Source organism: Scardinius erythrophthalmus (genome assembly GCF_964197995.2).
Source record: "Scardinius erythrophthalmus genome assembly, chromosome: 9".
Classification (NCBI taxonomy): domain Eukaryota; kingdom Metazoa; phylum Chordata; class Actinopteri; order Cypriniformes; family Leuciscidae; genus Scardinius; species Scardinius erythrophthalmus.
Window position 1 is genome coordinate 48,981,013 of NC_138229.1, and position 17,974 is coordinate 48,998,986.

Below are 17,974 nucleotides of genomic sequence, written 5' to 3' on the forward strand. Positions count from 1 at the left end.
AATTACTGGAACAGAAACGGGTGTGTGATAAATCAGAAACCATAGAAACTAATGAGCAGGAACACAGGCAAAACGGGAACAGGGAAAACAAATGCACAATGAAACTGACTAACGCAGGATCCTGACAGCAAGGCAAGTTTATTTATATAGCACATTTCATACATAATGGCAATTCAAAGTGCTTTACATAGAAGAAATTAAAATAATAAAAAGAAATAAGAATAATTAAAACAGTTTAGAACAATAAAAAATAAAATACAGTACAGTACAAACAGTCGGACGAGCATTGGCACAGTGCTCATTCAGTAAATGCACAGCTAAACAGAAGTGTTTTGAGTCTGGATTTGAATGTGACTATTGTACAGATGGTGGACAACCAGAATGCCTATTACCGCCGCGCCAGCTGCCGCGGCGAAATCACCGCGGCAAAAATAAACCAGCCGCATTTCAAAGTCGTTCCCGAAATGACCGCCAGGTGGCGCAAAGGGACATTGTGCAAAACAGCAGCAATTGCCGTATTTTAAAATGTAAGTGGGTTAAATATAAAACCCTAAGCCTAATAGGCATATTTTTCATATATATAAATAGGCCTATTAGGCTACAACAGAATAGAACCAAAGATAGAATCAATTTTAGAACTGAAAAAATAGAATCAAAAGTAAAAAATAGAGACGATATTAGGAGCAATGACGCTGAATATTTTTACTATTCTATTGAGGCATAGATAAATGAAGAGCTCTCGTGAGCGATACAATTGCATAGTAATTTATAGTGATTTCAAAAGCAGTCCTTAAAAAAAAACATGGAGTAGTGTGGCATAATTTTTGAGAGATTACGCGGAACGCGTTTTAGTTAAGATCCTGGTTTCAATGCCCTTAATGTATGTAGGCTAGGCTGCTTAAAAAAAATGTCACAACGCGTTTTGAGATTGTTTTGAATTAAACATTGAAGTTTAAAATGTAGTGTTTTGGCACACCAGGCCGAGTGGCGTTACGCATTGTTCAAAAATCAGGTTTTATTCTGGCATGTTGAATTGGCGTTAGATTTTTTTTTTAGATTTAGATTTTAGATTTCCTTAGATTTATTTTTCTCATAACAGCTAAAATAACTTAATATATGCCTTGTCTTAATATGACCTACTTAATATAGGCAATAGGCATAGCCTATATAATAAATTAGCAAAACTTGGCCACTAAATATTTAATTTTCAATTATTTTAATTATCACAATTAAAGTTTTAATTTAATTAAATTGAACAAGCGCAACAATCAGCATTTAATCAAATATTCTAAAAGATGTATTATTAATAATAATAATAATGTTATTTCAACATAATATTTCGTTTTTTCGACATAATATGTGTGCGTGCAAGCCACAAGCAAGATGTGTATTTATCCGGTGATGCGTGCAGTGATTTTTATCAATAAACTAGTGTTTTCTGACAGTGTCGACTGCAAAGATGAAGTTGACGATCGCCATATTTGTAGTGAACCCACCTAGAGAGAAATGCACATAAAAACATAATCAGAGAGTAGCCTTTTTCTTTTCGTTTTGAATTATTTCGTTTGAAGACATTTCAAGCTTTGTGTATTTGATGTATTTATCATGTCTGTGTGAGGCATACGCTGAGTTTCGTTAAGTTAGGAGGATGAGATGCGCTCCAGCTGACGTGCAATGCAAGTGACCGCGCAGGCGCCTCCATGATTAGTGTCTGTTATATTTGCTTCTCTTACTTATTAAATCCAGGCAAGGGTTGATGAAAAATTTATTAAAATTAAGATACAATTTATAGAAAACGAAATTCACTTTAAAGAAAGGTTTTCTACTAAACAAAACTTAATGAAGTGGTCAAAATCATGTCTGACCCACTCCATATCCATCTCTCGATATAATGCATCCTATCTTACTCGTGCTGTTCACTTTTCATATTCAACATAGATGGAAAAAAATAACATTAGAATATTTTAACAAATATGATACTAAATGAGATTATTTAATGGCTACAACAGTATATGCCTATAGACTCTATTTGTACAAATTGCTGCACATTAATTTAATTAAATGAAACCTTGTAACGAATTCACACTGTAGGGTAGACTGTGTACAGTTGAGACACTAATAACTTGCGTTCGCAGCAAACACAAGTTGTGATTTTTGCTGTGCTTGTCAGCTGAAGGAAATATACCAGACCTCTTGGAACTTTAATTGAATACATAGCGTTGGTAAAGCATACTGAAATTACATCCCTACAAATTTATTAGGCCCTACTGAAAATAAATGTATCGAATTTAAGCAAAGTAGCCTAAATGTTAAGACTGTAAGCCCTTTGCTTTTTAGTAGCCTATAAAGGACTATTATAGCTGACTTTGTGTTACTTTAATTTGTAGAGGATTTTTTAACTCAAACAATAACACTGAAATAAATTAAACTAAATGATTGTAAAAATTTTGGCACACCACGACGAGTGGCGCTATGCATTGTTCTAAAGCCAGGTTTTATTCTGGCATGTTGAATTAGTGTTCGACAAACGCGGCGGCGCGTTCATTTGAATGAAGAGCGCTTCTCGCTCTGCGAGCCAACACAAACTGGAACGTTAGGCCATTTCGCATCGAGTGAATCGTGGCCGAGTGGTTGAACTTACGTTACGATCATTTAGATGACACGGGTTCGAATCCCGAACTTACTAGGACTACTGATTTTTTTTATATTAGCCTATTAATGCATTTTATAGTCTATTGTTGATGCAGAGAGATTTGTCTAGTTCTAAAACATAGTTTTTTTTTTTGCTTATAGTCTATTTACAAAATAAAATCACCATGCATTTCCATTTTACACTAAGGAGCAAATATTATACAATGACTTTACTTCTGTAGCCTATAATAATTCCAATGGTAATTTCAAAAGCAGTTCTGTTAAAAAAAAATTATATATATATATATATATATATATATATGACGTTTAAACGACAAACAATAAAATCAGAACCAGTATTCTGTTGCGTTCATGGTTCCAGTGGCAGTAATGCATCCACGGCTTTTCAAAATGTCACAAAGCGTCTTGAGATTGTTTTGAATGAAATATTGAAGTTTATAATTAAGTGTTTGGGCACACCACGACGAGTGGCAAACTCTTTGTTTTGTTTTGCAAACTCAGCTAGCCTGTGGGGGGTTTGGAGAAGGCAATAGTTGCTTTATCGTGGGGGTGCAGGACAGAGGTGTTAATGTTCCTTCTTTCATATGGAGAGTGTCGGAGCCAGCCTGATGATACAGAGCAAGCAAAGGCAAAATTCTTTTAAGGATTAATCTCAAAATCTCCAAAAGTCCATAGCCTATGTGCAGTAGGCCCTATATCTTATTAAATTATATATTGTAGTTTTATTGATTGTATTTAAAGGTTTTCCACACACAATTTCAATTTAGCAGATACAGAGCTCTTTAATTCGCGACCCACCTCGTTTTATTGTGAGGTGAATTCAGCAAGGCATGTTGTATCTTTGAAGGAACAAAAGCTATTTGTTACAGTTTTTTCTTTCGTGATTTGTGTGGATGACACACAGCGACATATACAGTATTATCAGCTGTATGGTGTTTTTTTTTTTACGCTGAAATGCTTAATTTCGAGAAAGACCCGCCGCGCGCAGTGAGGGAGACCAAACTTACTAAAAAAATACAGAGAGGCGAAGAAATTAAAACGCCTGTTCTTAATTTATGTTGCTTTGAACTTTTTTCGTTTTGTACCGTTTTAATTTTTTAATTTAGCTGCAATTTCTTTGACAATAGAAATTTAAAATGTTGCAAGAATAAGATTCTGTGTTTCTTATTTTGCATCACAAAGGGAATAAAATCGCATCGATGCAACCCTGTTTAAATAAATAAACTGTCCCGACACTTTATTCATACCTTGAAATGTGCAATGGGTTTTCAAACTTAATTTTCTTTTTCTTTTACATTTTCATTGTTTATTTTTTAAATGAAAGCAATACTGTACTGAAAGTATTTTTCTGATTTGTTCGATCTGTTTTGAAAAATGTCTTCCGTTGCTATGGCCGGGTATAACTGTCAGTCATCTCAATCTCGTGAATGATTCACACACACACAAAAATAATTTAGCAGTTTAAAGACGAGCTTCATCATCTTCATTTTCTGGTTCAATCGGCTGACAGTCTTCCTTCATCTGATGTGTCGTCTTTGCAGCGGCTCAACTGGAATGTAGCAAATTGATGTTGTAATGTACAATTGATAATTAAACAAGATGATTGACTTTAATAAACAGATGCATATTTAAGCATCAAGAACGGAAAAACATAAACACTGTCGGCTACACTGAGATTCGATCTCAGATCGTTTGAAGCTTCGAGAGGCTATTGTTATTGCATTGACCACAGAGCTATCGTCTGAATAGCCTAGGTATACTATTTTCTCTCGAAATTATGTGTCGAAAAAATTTTTAAAAAGTGTTTTTACAAGACATGTGCTGTTTGTTTGTTTATTTATTTATTTATTATTATTATTATGCAGATGTTAATTCAGCCATTCTGTTGGATAAAAATTGTCCCTAATGTAAAATGGAAATTAATGGTAATTTTATTTTATAAATATAAAATATTTAAAATAGGCTATGAGAAAAAAAACAATAGGCTATGGTGTAGCAATATTTTAGAACTATCAAATCTTTCTGCATTAATAATAAAAAAGTAGCCCATGTTTGTTCGGGATTTGAACGTTATAGCCTACCACTCGGCCACGAATTTGTTTTGTTTTATATTGTTTGAAATGTATTTTTACATATTTTGCTTTCGTTAATGTTAACCAATTCTGTTGTAGCATAATAGGCCTATATTCTTTCCCTAAAAGTTTGTTTTATTCTCTGCTTTGTTTGTTTATATTTTTACATATTCAATCAGTCTCATTTTTGTTCAAATAATGAAAACAGTTTTTTTTTTTTTTTTTTTTTTTTTTTTTATAAACAGATAGGAAACTTACCTTTTAAAATGCCGCAGTTGCTGCTGTGCGCGAACGACTTTGAAATTCGACTGGTTTATTTTTGCTGCGGCAGTAGGCTAATAGGCATTGTGGTTGATTATTTATTAAAGAATTCAAATGATAAGCATAACAACATGTAAGCCTATTTAATTCTGAATATAACAAAGAATGCTTAAACTGACTAACATCGGGTAACTGCAAGTCCTGAAAATGTTTTAATTTTACGGTAAATTATTTTAATTTATTTCACTGTTATGTTTCAGTTAATAAATCTACAAACACATTAAAATAACACGAAGTAAGTAACCTATTGACATAGCCTTTCTAAATTATAGAAAAACTGGGCACACAATGTTAACGTGTGTCTACTTTGTTTAAATTTAATGAATTTGAATTCGTTTAACCACAATATTTATCTTGAATTTATCTGTGACCTCAGCTCAGATTACTGCCGCGGCAGATTACGCCATAAAGAGAATAAACTGACACTTTTCAAAGTCTGTGATTACAGCGCCACTCAGCGGTAAAATGCAGCAAATACACATCCCAATTTTGCCGCCGCGGGAACGGCGGCGGTAAAAGTCTCATTCTGGTTGGCCACCATCTGTAGGAGCACGTCTGATCTCCTCTGGAAGCTGTTCCAGCATAATAGCTAAAGCGGACTCGCCATGCTTAGAGTGAACCCTTGGTATTTCTAGCTGATGTGATCCTAATGATCTGAGTAATCTGTTGGGTTTGTATTCAGTGAGCATATCTGCAATGTATTGAGGTCCTAGGCCATTGAATGATTTATATACCAGTAATAATACTTTAAAATCAATCCTAAATCTAACTGGCAGCCAGTGTAAAGACCTGAGGACTGGTGTGATGTGTTCATATTTTCTAGTTCTGCTCAGAATCCTGGCGGAAGCGTTCTGTATGAGCTGCAACTGTCTTATGGTCTTTTTGGGAAGGCCAGTGAGGAGTCCATTACAATAATCCACCCTGCTGGTGATGAAAGCATGAACAAGTTTCTCTAAGTCTTGTCTGGAAACAAAGCATCTAATTCTTGCAATATTTTTCAGATGATAGTATGCTGATTTAGTTATTGCCTTGACATGACTATTGAAACTAAGGTCTGACTCTAGGGACAAACCGAGATTCCTGACTTGATGTTTAGTTGTTTGACCCCTAGAGTGAAGGTATGCGTTCACCTTGAGAACTTCATCTTTGTTTCCAAATGCAATGACATTAGTTTTGTCTTTGTTTAACTGAAGAAAGTTTTGACACATCCAACTGTTGACTTCATCAATGCATTTGCACAGGGAATTAAAAACCATAAAGGAGAGGGCACTAACTACACTTTCAGGATGCTTTCAAATAAATATAAGAGGGTTTGTTCTTTTGCTTGTTAATGATGTTTGGTGCACAGCATCTGACACTCAATAAATCTGCTCTAAATTTGCTTGTACACAGTTTGTCTATTTTGTATCTTATTTGCTTTTCTTTATTCTTTATGTTGTATTTTACTGTCTGTGTACTGTTGTTGTCAAAACTAATTCCTGGTGTGCAAACATACTTGGCAGCAGAGCTCTTTCTGATTCTGATTCTGAGTTCGGGAGGTTTGTCACAGTTATTTGTGATAATAATTATGATTTGGTATACAGCAGCTAAACATTACAGTAGATCCGTAAGCAGAACCTCGTCCCCTCTTTATTCACATGTTACAGTTTTTCTCAGTGGTTTACTCACAAATACTGGAACTTGAGACACAATGACCATGTAACTCATGCACCGACCCCCTGAACCAATCCTGCTGAACTACAAGGACAATTCCTGCTTTACACTCAAACTGCAGGTCTAAAACACACTTTTTTCAAAACACTACACACAATTCTCTGCTTTTGGCACAATTTTCATGCAGAAAATCTCCATTCAGATATGCACTCTGACTCATCACATGGGCAAACACCCGTCACACAGTTTTGCAGTTAGCAATCAGAGCTTTAGCATAAAAGGGCCACAGGAAGAAACAGAATAGAGGATGCAGCATAGTTTCTTTAACTGTATACAGTCAATTCTTCTGTTGTTTGTATGCAGACCACTGTATGTGCAGCTTTGTGTTGGTTGGGATGTACACTGTGTACATTGTTTTTGTGGGAAAAATAAAATATATTTGTTACCGTGTATTCTGAGTATAAAAACAATATTCTCAAATATTTTACAACACACTTATGTATGTACTGTCTGTAGAAAGTGTAACAATGAACAAAAAAAAGGCCTAAGTCATTATGATGAATGGAGAAGAAGTGTTTTACATTCATCATAGTGTTTTACATTGAGCACATCAGTGTTCAACTGGTTCTTATAAATGTCTATTCATATGGTGGTTTGTGTATCATTTGAAAACAAAATACCATTTTGAGAAGAAATAACATTGTTTTGAATGTAAAGTTTCATTTTGCAGGAGAATTGATGTGTTTTGCCCAGTGTGTGTGTGTTGTTTGATTTGTGTGTAGAGTTCTGAGAGCATGAGGCATGCTTTCAGAAAATGTGTGTAAACAATCGAGAAAAACTGTGAAGAAATGGACCAAACACCTGTGAAGAGACGACCCAACACCTGTGAAGAGATGACCCAACACCTGTGAAGAGACGACCCAACACCTGTGAAGAGATGACCCAACACCTGTGAAGAGATGACCCAACACCTGTGAAGAGACGACCCAACACCTGTGAAGAGAGGACACAACACCTGTGAAGAGACGACCCAACACCTGTGAAGAAATGGACCCCAACACCTGTGAAGAGATGACCCAACACCTGTGAAGAGACGACCCAACACCTGTGAAGAAATGGACCCCAACACCTGTGAAGAGAGGACACAACACCTGTGAAGAGAGGACACAACACCTGTGAAGAGACGACCCAACACCTGTGAAGAAATAGACCCCAACACCTGTGAAGAGATGACCCAACACCTGTGAAGAGATGACCCAACACCTGTGAAGAAATGACACAACACCTGTGAAGAGATGACCCAACACCTGTGAAGAGATGACCCAACACCTGTGAAGAGAGGACACAACACCTGTGAAGAGAGGACACAACACCTGTGAAGAGATGACCCAACACCTGTGAAGAGAGGACACAACACCTGTGAAGAGAGGACACAACACCTGTGAAGAGAGGACACAACACCTGTGAAGAGACGACCCAACACCTGTGAAGAGATGACCCAGCACCTGTGAAGAGACGACCCAACACCTGTGAAGAGACGACCCAACACCTGTGAAGAAATGGACCCCAACACCTGTGAAGAGATGACCCAACACCTGTGAAGAGATGACCCAACACCTGTGAAGAAATGACACAACACCTGTGAAGAGAGGACACAACACCTGTGAAGAGAGGACACAACACCTGTGAAGAGAGGACACAACACCTGTGAAGAGAGGACCCAACACCTGTGAAGAGATGACCCAACACCTGTGAAGAGATGACCCAACACCTGTGAAGAGATGACACAACACCTGTGAAGAGATGACCCAACACCTGTGAAGAGAGGACACAACACCTGTGAAGAGAGGACACAACACCTGTGAAGAGAGGACACAACACCTGTGAAGAGAGGACACAACACCTGTGAAGAGAGGACCCAACACCTGTGAAGAGATGACACAACACCTGTGAAGAGATGACCCAACACCTGTGAAGAGAGGACACAACACCTGTGAAGAGAGGACCCAACACCTGTGAAGAGATGACCCAACACCTGTGAAGAGATGACCCAACACCTGTGAAGAGAGGACACAACACCTGTGAAGAGATGACACAACACCTGTGAAGAGAGGACACAACACCTGTGAAGAGATGACCCAACACCTGTGAAGAGAGGTCCCAACACCTGTGAAGAGAGGACCCAACACCTGTGAAGAGATGACCCAACACCTGTGAAGAGAGGACACAACACCTTTGAAGAGATGACCCAACACCTGTGAAGAGATGACCCAACATCTGTGAAGAGAGGACACAGCACCTGTGAAGAGAGGACACAACACCTGTGAAGAGACGACCCAACACCTGTGAAGAAATGGACCCCAACACCTGTGAAGAGAGGACACAACACCTGTGAAGAGAGGACACAACACCTGTGAAGAGACGACCCAACACTTGTGAAGAGATGACCCAACACCTGTGAAGAGATGACCCAACACCTGTGAAGAGATGACCCAACACTTGTGAAGAGATGACTCAACACTTGTGAGGAGATGACCCAACACTTGTGAAGAGATGACCCAACACCTGTGAAGAGATGACCCAACACCTGTGAAGAGACGGACCCAACACCTGTGAAGAGATGACCCAACACCTGTGAAGAGATGACCCAACACCTGTGAAGAGACGGACCCAACACCTGTGAAGAGATGACCCAACACCTGTGAAGAGATGACCCAACACCTGTGAAGAGATGACCCAACACCTGTGAAGAGATGACCCAACACCTGTGAAGAGATGACCCAACACCTGTGAAGAGAGGACACAACACCTGTGAAGAGACGACCCAACACCTGTGAAGAAATGGACCCCAACACCTGTGAAGAGATGACCCAACACCTGTGAAGAGATGACCCAACACCTGTGAAGAGATGACCCAACACCTGTGAAGAGAGGACCCAACACCTGTGAAGAGATGACCCAACACCTGTGAAGAGATGACCCAGCACCTGTGAAGAAATGGACCCCAACACCTGTGAAGAGATGACCCAACACCTGTGAAGAGGCGACCCAACACCTGTGAAGAAATGACCCAACACCTGTGAAGAAATGACCCAACACCTGTGAAGAGATGACCCAACACCTGTGAAGAAATGACCCAACACCTGTGAAGAGAGGACACAACACCTGTGAAGAGATGACCCAACACCTGTGAAGAGACGACCCAACACCTGTGAAGAGAGGACACAACACTTGTGAAGAGATGACCCAACACCTGTGAAGAGAGGACACAACACCTGTGAAGAAATGACCCAACACCTGTGAAGAGAGGACACAACACCTGTGAAGAGATGACCCAACACCTGTGAAGAGACGACCCAACACCTGTGAAGAAATGGACCCCAACACCTGTGAAGAGACGACCCAACACCTGTGAAGAGGCGACCCAACACCTGTGAAGAAATGACCCAACACCTGTGAAGAGAGGACACAACACCTGTGAAGAGATGACCCAACACCTGTGAAGAGAGGACCCAACACCTGTGAAGAGATGACCCAACACCTGTGAAGAGATGACCCAACACCTGTGAAGAGATGACCCAACACCTGTGAAGAGATGACCCAACACCTGTGAAGAGAGGACACAACACCTGTGAAGAGAGGACACAACACCTGTGAAGAGATGACCCAACACCTGTGAAGAGATGACCCAACACCTGTGAAGAGATGACCCAACACCTGTGAAGAGAGGACACAACACCTGTGAAGAGATGACCCAACACCTGTGAAGAGAGGACCCAACACCTGTGAAGAGAGGACACAACACCTGTGAAGAGACGACCCAACACCTGTGAAGAGAGGACACAACACCTGTGAAGAGACGACCCAACACCTGTGAAGAGAGGACACAACACTTGTGAAGAGATGACCCAACACCTGTGAAGAGAGGACACAACACCTGTGAAGAAATGACCCAACACCTGTGAAGAGAGGACACAACACCTGTGAAGAGATGACCCAACACCTGTGAAGAGACGACCCAACACCTGTGAAGAAATGGACCCCAACACCTGTGAAGAGACGACCCAACACCTGTGAAGAGGCGACCCAACACCTGTGAAGAAATGACCCAACACCTGTGAAGAAATGACCCAACACCTGTGAAGAGATGACCCAACACCTGTGAAGAGATGACCCAACACCTGTGAAGAGATGACCCAACACCTGTGAAGAGAGGACACAACACCTGAGAAGAGAGGACACAACACCTGTGAAGAGAGGACACAACACCTGTGAAGAGATGACCCAACACCTGTGAAGAGATGACCCAACACCTGTGAAGAGATGACCCAACACCTGTGAAGAGATGACCCAACACCTGTGAAGAGATGACCCAACACCTGTGAAGAGATGACCCAACACCTGTGAAGAGATGACCCAACACCTGTGAAGAGACGACCCAACACCTGTGAAGAGACGGACCCAACACCTGTGAAGAGACGACCCAACACCTGTGAAGAGACGGACCCAACACCTGTGAAGAGACGACCCAACACCTGTGAAGAGATGACCCAACACCTGTGAAGAGACGGACCCAACACCTGTGAAGAGATGACCCAACACCTGTGAAGAGACGGACCCAACACCTGTGAAGAGATGACCCAACACCTGTGAAGAGACGGACCCAACACCTGTGAAGAGACGACCCAACACCTGTGAAGAGACGACCCAACACCTGTGAAGAGACGACCCAACACCTGTGAAGAGAGGACACAACACCTGTGAAGAGATGACCCAACACCTGTGAAGAGACGACCCAACACCTGTGAAGAGATGACCCAACACCTGTGAAGAGATGACCCAACACCTGTGAAGAGATGACCCAACACCTGTGAAGAGATGACCCAACACCTGTGAAGAGAGGACACAACACCTGTGAAGAGATGACCCAACACCTGTGAAGAGAGGACCCAACACCTGTGAAGAGAGGACACAACACCTGTGAAGAGACGACCCAACACCTGTGAAGAGAGGACACAACACCTGTGAAGAGATGACGCAACACCTGTGAAGAGAGGACACAACACCTGTGAAGAGAGGACACAACACCTGTGAAGAGATGACCCAACACCTGTGAAGAGAGGACACAACACCTGTGAAGAGAGGACACAACACCTGTGAAGAGACGACCCAACACCTGTGAAGAGATGACCCAACACCTGTGAAGAGAGGACCCAACACCTGTGAAGAGAGGACACAACACCTGTGAAGAGACGACCCAACACCTGTGAAGAGAGGACACAACACCTGTGAAGAGATGACGCAACACCTGTGAAGAGAGGACACAACACCTGTGAAGAAATGACCCAACACCTGTGAAGAGAGGACACAACACCTGTGAAGAAATGACCCAACACCTGTGAAGAGAGGACACAACACCTGTGAAGAGACGACCCAACACCTGTGAAGAGAGGACACAACACCTGTGAAGAGATGACGCAAACTCTAAATCAACATGCACCAATGATATATTTTCTAAATGTCAAAATCATTTGTGATTACTTCAGTGAGCTTGTTGTTTCTTCCTTAAATTATTACATTATTTGAATTTGACTATGTGATTTGTATATGTACATTTCTGGAATACATAACTTCCGGAAGACAGTTTCATCTGATAACAGATCAGTCTAAATTGTAATGTAGACATGCATTTTCTGTAAAGCTGCTTTGAAACAATATGTATTTTAAAAAGCGCTTTACAAATAAATGTGAAATGAACATTGTCAGAGTCTGAATCAGGCTTGAGATGGTTTGCAATTGATGCCATCATTAATATTTACATCTGAGTAGAGCTTGCAGTTATGAAGGGCTGTGACATTCCCCGAAGTGCTGTCAATCACAACACACTGAGCCAGCTAACCAATCACAGCACATTTCATATTTCGGAAGGAGAGGCTTCATTGAAATTGGAGAGGAGCTGTGATAATGTAAAATAATTAAAATAATGCGGGTTTTTTTAACAATCAAGCATGAAAATATATTCTAGTACACCCCAAAAACAAAATCAATACTTCATAAAAGGGAATAATAGGAACCCTTTAAGTCTTTAAGTAAAGGCCAAATGTCCGCTTCTGTCGTGATCATTTAGTGATCTAGCTAGTTTTCAGTCAGCTGGTGAAACTGTGGGGTTGTGTGATGTTGCTCTATGGTGGCGTGTTTAGGGTGGGTTTAGGGCAGCGCTGCTACTGGCCCGACAGTGGAAACACAGCTTGTGCTTGAGCTCCAAGGCTATTGGGCTCACCCGGCACAGGTTAGCCCTGGCTCGCAGCGGCCCGACAGTGGAAAAGAGGCTAATCAGTGCCAGGTATAGGGGTTTATGGGAAATAAAGTCCAGGAAGAAGAGTCAATATTCAAGTGATAGGGCCCTCTGGTGGCACGCAGGAGGAACCACAGAGACTGGATTCATGACAGCGGTCCAAATGCTTTTTAATGGCTTGCGCTGTCCTAGGCCTTTATTATTTGAGATGGTTTAACACAGACCCCTGACATAATGCATTACAACCAGGGCTGGAAATGGGGGGTGTGGGGAATTCGAGGGGGGGCGGCGTTCCAGTTGAAAGAAAATAAATGGTTATATATAGGCTTTTTTTTTTTTTTTTCTTGTGGACATTGTAATGATTACTATATTTTATCTACAATATAATAGCTACATAAACGTAGCACAATATATGATCATAAAAACTTAGAGGGATATTGATATTTATCAATGGCATTCTGTAAAATTGGCTGCGCTATGTCGTCTTTTGTTATTGGCCAATGCCTGCAGACTGCAGCCAATGGAAATGCTTCTCTATCAGTGCGCGTCTTTCTTACTACTCACAGAACTTCAAAACAGACGCTTGAGGTAAATAAATAATCTTGGATGATGAACTGTAATATTGTTCGAAAATCTGAATAGAAACTGTTACTTTAACAGATGTCATAACAGAAACTTTCGCGTGGGTAAGCTGTATTAACGTAGCTGAATTGATCCGGTCTAAAATAATAAAAAAATGGCCATCTTAAAATTAACTAGTTGTTTTGTTCGAAAAGAGCTTTTCGGATTTCGAAAAAAACAGTAACAGATCCAGAAACGCACACTGTCTAATCCAGAAACACATGCGTGAGATGCACAAAACACACACAAGCTGGTCAAAACTGCAAATGTAATACAGGCCAATCATGTAATGATGATATCTTTTACAAACCAACTGCAAATGTGTTTAACAGTTACAAAGTGAAATATATTAAATACAATCTACTGGTAATGTAATACTGTACGGATAAATAAGAACGGTCTATAATGTTTGTTTATTAATTGCAGGGGTTTTCAAGCTAATGTGTTATTTTAGGTATTGATTAATAGGCATTTAAGGGAATAAAGAAAAAAAGAAATAAGTTTTTGTGGCTAATTGTAGCCTTCTTGTGAGGTAATCAATTTAGGCTAAACTCTTTGTAAATAATATTTTATTTAACTAATACCCCAGACCCCCTCCTCCCTCCTCCCTCCTCCCTCCTCAAAATCACACACAGAAAAGAATGGTGAAGCTGCTCTCTCTTACATAAGTTGTTAAAAAGGATAAATCAGCTACAGCAAAAACAAAATTGTGTTGATATAATAATGATTTTAGAAATGTCTAAACTTAAATCTAAAAGAGATAAAACACATTGAGTAAGCCTCTGGAGCCATATAGTGGTTGTAGGTAAAAGTCTTTGATCATAAAAGTTTTGGTTTTGGCAAATAAATAATAAAAATACCATAAATCCCCATAAAAGACTGAGTGGCAGCATTTGTTTGAAAAACACATCTACAAAGGGAAAGAGCTTTACGATTGACTGCACAATTAGATTTGACAACAAATCTGAAGTATATTTTTTACAGAATGGCGAAAGCTACGCAAATCTGCAATTCATAGAAACAACTGAATTCCAGGCAGTGAAAGGTGGATTTGCAGTTATCATTTTGAAACAATATGGGTATTTAGGGGTAAATTCATATCCTACAGTATATATTGTATTCAATTAAATATTGACATTGTATAATTCTGCATAATTGGATGTTTTAAATAAACACTGACAAAACTATACATGTTTTAGGGCTAATCTGAATCAAAAAATGTAAACTTTCAAAACAATATTACTGTAACCATGCCTCATTTGTGTATCCTTTTCCCACATAAATTTGAAATATTCCAAATGACCCCCCAGCAGGAGTTTATTGCGATCATTATGTTGTTGCGTATCATCAACCTTTCGTTCCTTGGCACTTTACAGTCACAATGGCACTGTATGACTGATGTATCGGTTTCATTTCAGATTTTTCCTCTTATTCAACTTGTGGACAAATTTAAATATCTAACATTCTGATTAAATATTTGTAAATTAATGTATTTTGTTCTTCAAATACAATGACATTTACAAACTGACAGTTTGCCACCCTTATTTTTATTTATAGTAAAAAAAAAAAAAAAAAACGACTGAAAGATAGAGAAGAGTTTGAAGGACATAGTCAGTTCGACAGGATGAAAAGAACATTATTAAATTACTTTGGACCACCTGTCAAAAAAGCTACGACTGAAAAGGCAGAGGATGATGATATGGAAAAAAAGGACAAGAATGAGGAGGAAAATGAGCAGAATGAAGAACAACCTGAACAGTCTAGAGAAAGTGAAGATCAGGGGACTTCCAGCAATGCAGGTTTCATTCTCCCCAGCTGCTAGACAGAGGAGCAGTTCAACTCGTGCTGTAAAGGCCATCCGTGGCTAAAGAACAGAAATGGCAAGCTTGGATGGGATGCGTGTGGTAGTATAGGAAGATTAGGATTACACCATCATATGAAGGGATCAAGGTTGGCCAAAGAATGGTTGGACTTTCAAATATGCAGTAGTGGAGACACAAGGGAGGCACAAATGGCATCACTTTGGAAGAAAATCTGGCAACATAAAGGAAGCCATGGACATAAGACTGCTGATGACATCATGAGAAAAGCAAAGGAGGGCGACTTAGAGTCCAGTGTTCAACGACAAAAGACAAAGACAACGTTTTGTTTTTATTATTTGCAATAGCTGACCCCAGGGGGTTGCATGAAACATAAAAATAAATCATTTATTTAATTTAGTTATTATAGATTATAAAGGTTTTTAAACATCTGAAAGGTCATCTAAAGCCAGATGACCTCTATTTTATTTTTTTCAAAATAGTCCGCCCAGTGAATTTTGCCCATTTCCACCACTGATTACAACGTACATTAAATAATGCATTACAACGTACATTAAATAATGCATTACAACGTACATTAAATAATGCATTACAACGTACATTAAATTAGGGATAGTTCAATTAGATCATTATAATTTATTTTTTGAGAGATCTTGTAATTTTTGTGACATTTTGCTGTGAAATGGGGAATTATGCAGCATTTTTAACTTTATTCAGTGCTCACAAAAAACTGGAGGGACTGATTTTACACTCCCTCACATAGAAGATACACAGATATACAATACACGTAGAAGGAACGAAACTGAGGAACTGAGAGGAACTATTGGCTTGAGGTACAGAGTGAGGTAAATTACTGGAACAGAAACGGGTGTGTGATAAATCAGAAACAACAGAAACTAATGAGCAGGAACACAGGCAAAACGGGAACAGGGAAAACAAATGCACAACTGACTAACGCAGGATCCTGACAGCCATAAAGGAGAGGGCACTAACTACACTTTCAGGATGCTTTCAAATACATATAAGAGGGTTTGTTCTTTTGCTTGTTAATGATGTTTGGTGCACAGCATCTGACACTCAATAAATCTGCTCTAAATTTGCTTGTACACAGTTTGTCTATTTTGTATCTTATTTGCTTTTCTTTATTCTTTATGTTGTATTTTACTGTCTGTGTACTGTTGTTGTCAAAACTAATTCCTGGTGTGCAAACATACTTGGCAGCAGAGCTCTTTCTGATTCTGATTCTGAGTTCGGGAGGTTTGTCACAGTTATTTGTGATAATAATTATGATTTGGTATACAGCAGCTAAACATTACAGCAGATCCGTAAGCAGAACCTCGTCCCCTCTTTATTCACATGTTACAGTTTTTCTCAGTGGTTTACTCACAAATACTGGAACTTGAGACACAATGACCATGTAACTCATGCACCGACCCCCTGAACCAATCCTGCTGAACTACAAGGACAATTCCTGCTTTACACTCAAACTGCAGGTCTAAAACACACTTTTTTCAAAACACTACACACAATTCTCTGCTTTTGGCACAATTTTCATGCAGAAAATCTCCATTCAGATATGCACTCTGACTCATCACATGGGCAAACACCCGTCACACAGTTTTGCAGTTAGCAATCAGAGCTTTAGCATAAAAGGGCCACAGGAAGAAACAGAATAGAGGATGCAGCATAGTTTCTTTAACTGTATACAGTCAATTCTTCTGTTGTTTGTATGTAGACCACTGTATGTGCAGCTTTGTGTTGGTTGGGATGTACACTGTGTACATTGTTTTTGTGGGAAAAATAAAATATATTTGTTACCGTGTATTCTGAGTATAAAAACAATATTCTCAAATATTTTACAACACACTTATGTATGTACTGTCTGTAGAAAGTGTAACAATGAACAAAAAAAAGGCCTAAGTCATTATGATGAATGGAGAAGAAGTGTTTTACATTCATCATAGTGTTTTACATTGAGCACATCAGTGTTCAACTGGTTCTTATAAATGTCTATTCATATGGTGGTTTGTGTATCATTTGAAAACAAAATACCATTTTGAGAAGAAATAACATTGTTTTGAATGTAAAGTTTCATTTTGCAGGAGAATTGAGGTGTTTTGCCCAGTGTGTGTGTGTGTGTGTGTGTGTGTGTGTGTGTGTGTAGAGTTCTGAGAGTACGAGGCATGCTTTCAGAAAATGTGTGTAAACAATCGAGAAAAACTGTAATAGAAGTTTTAGCAGTGCCGTTCAGTCTGAACCATCGTATGTGTGTGGAACAACTCACACACTCTTAAAGAGCAATGATATTAGACACACTCACTTTACCGTCTCTAATTCACCGGTTACATCCCTTGCCCAGCGCGGCACCGACCCCACATTCACTTAGGGTGGGTAACAAGAAAAACTGAACGTGTCCGCTCAATGCAGCGTGAGATGAACGAGCTTGTGTGCGTGTGTGTGTGTGTGTGTGTGTGTGTGTGTGTGTGTGTGTGTGTGTGTGTGTGTGTGTGTGAGTGAGTGTGAGTGTGAGTGTGTGTGTG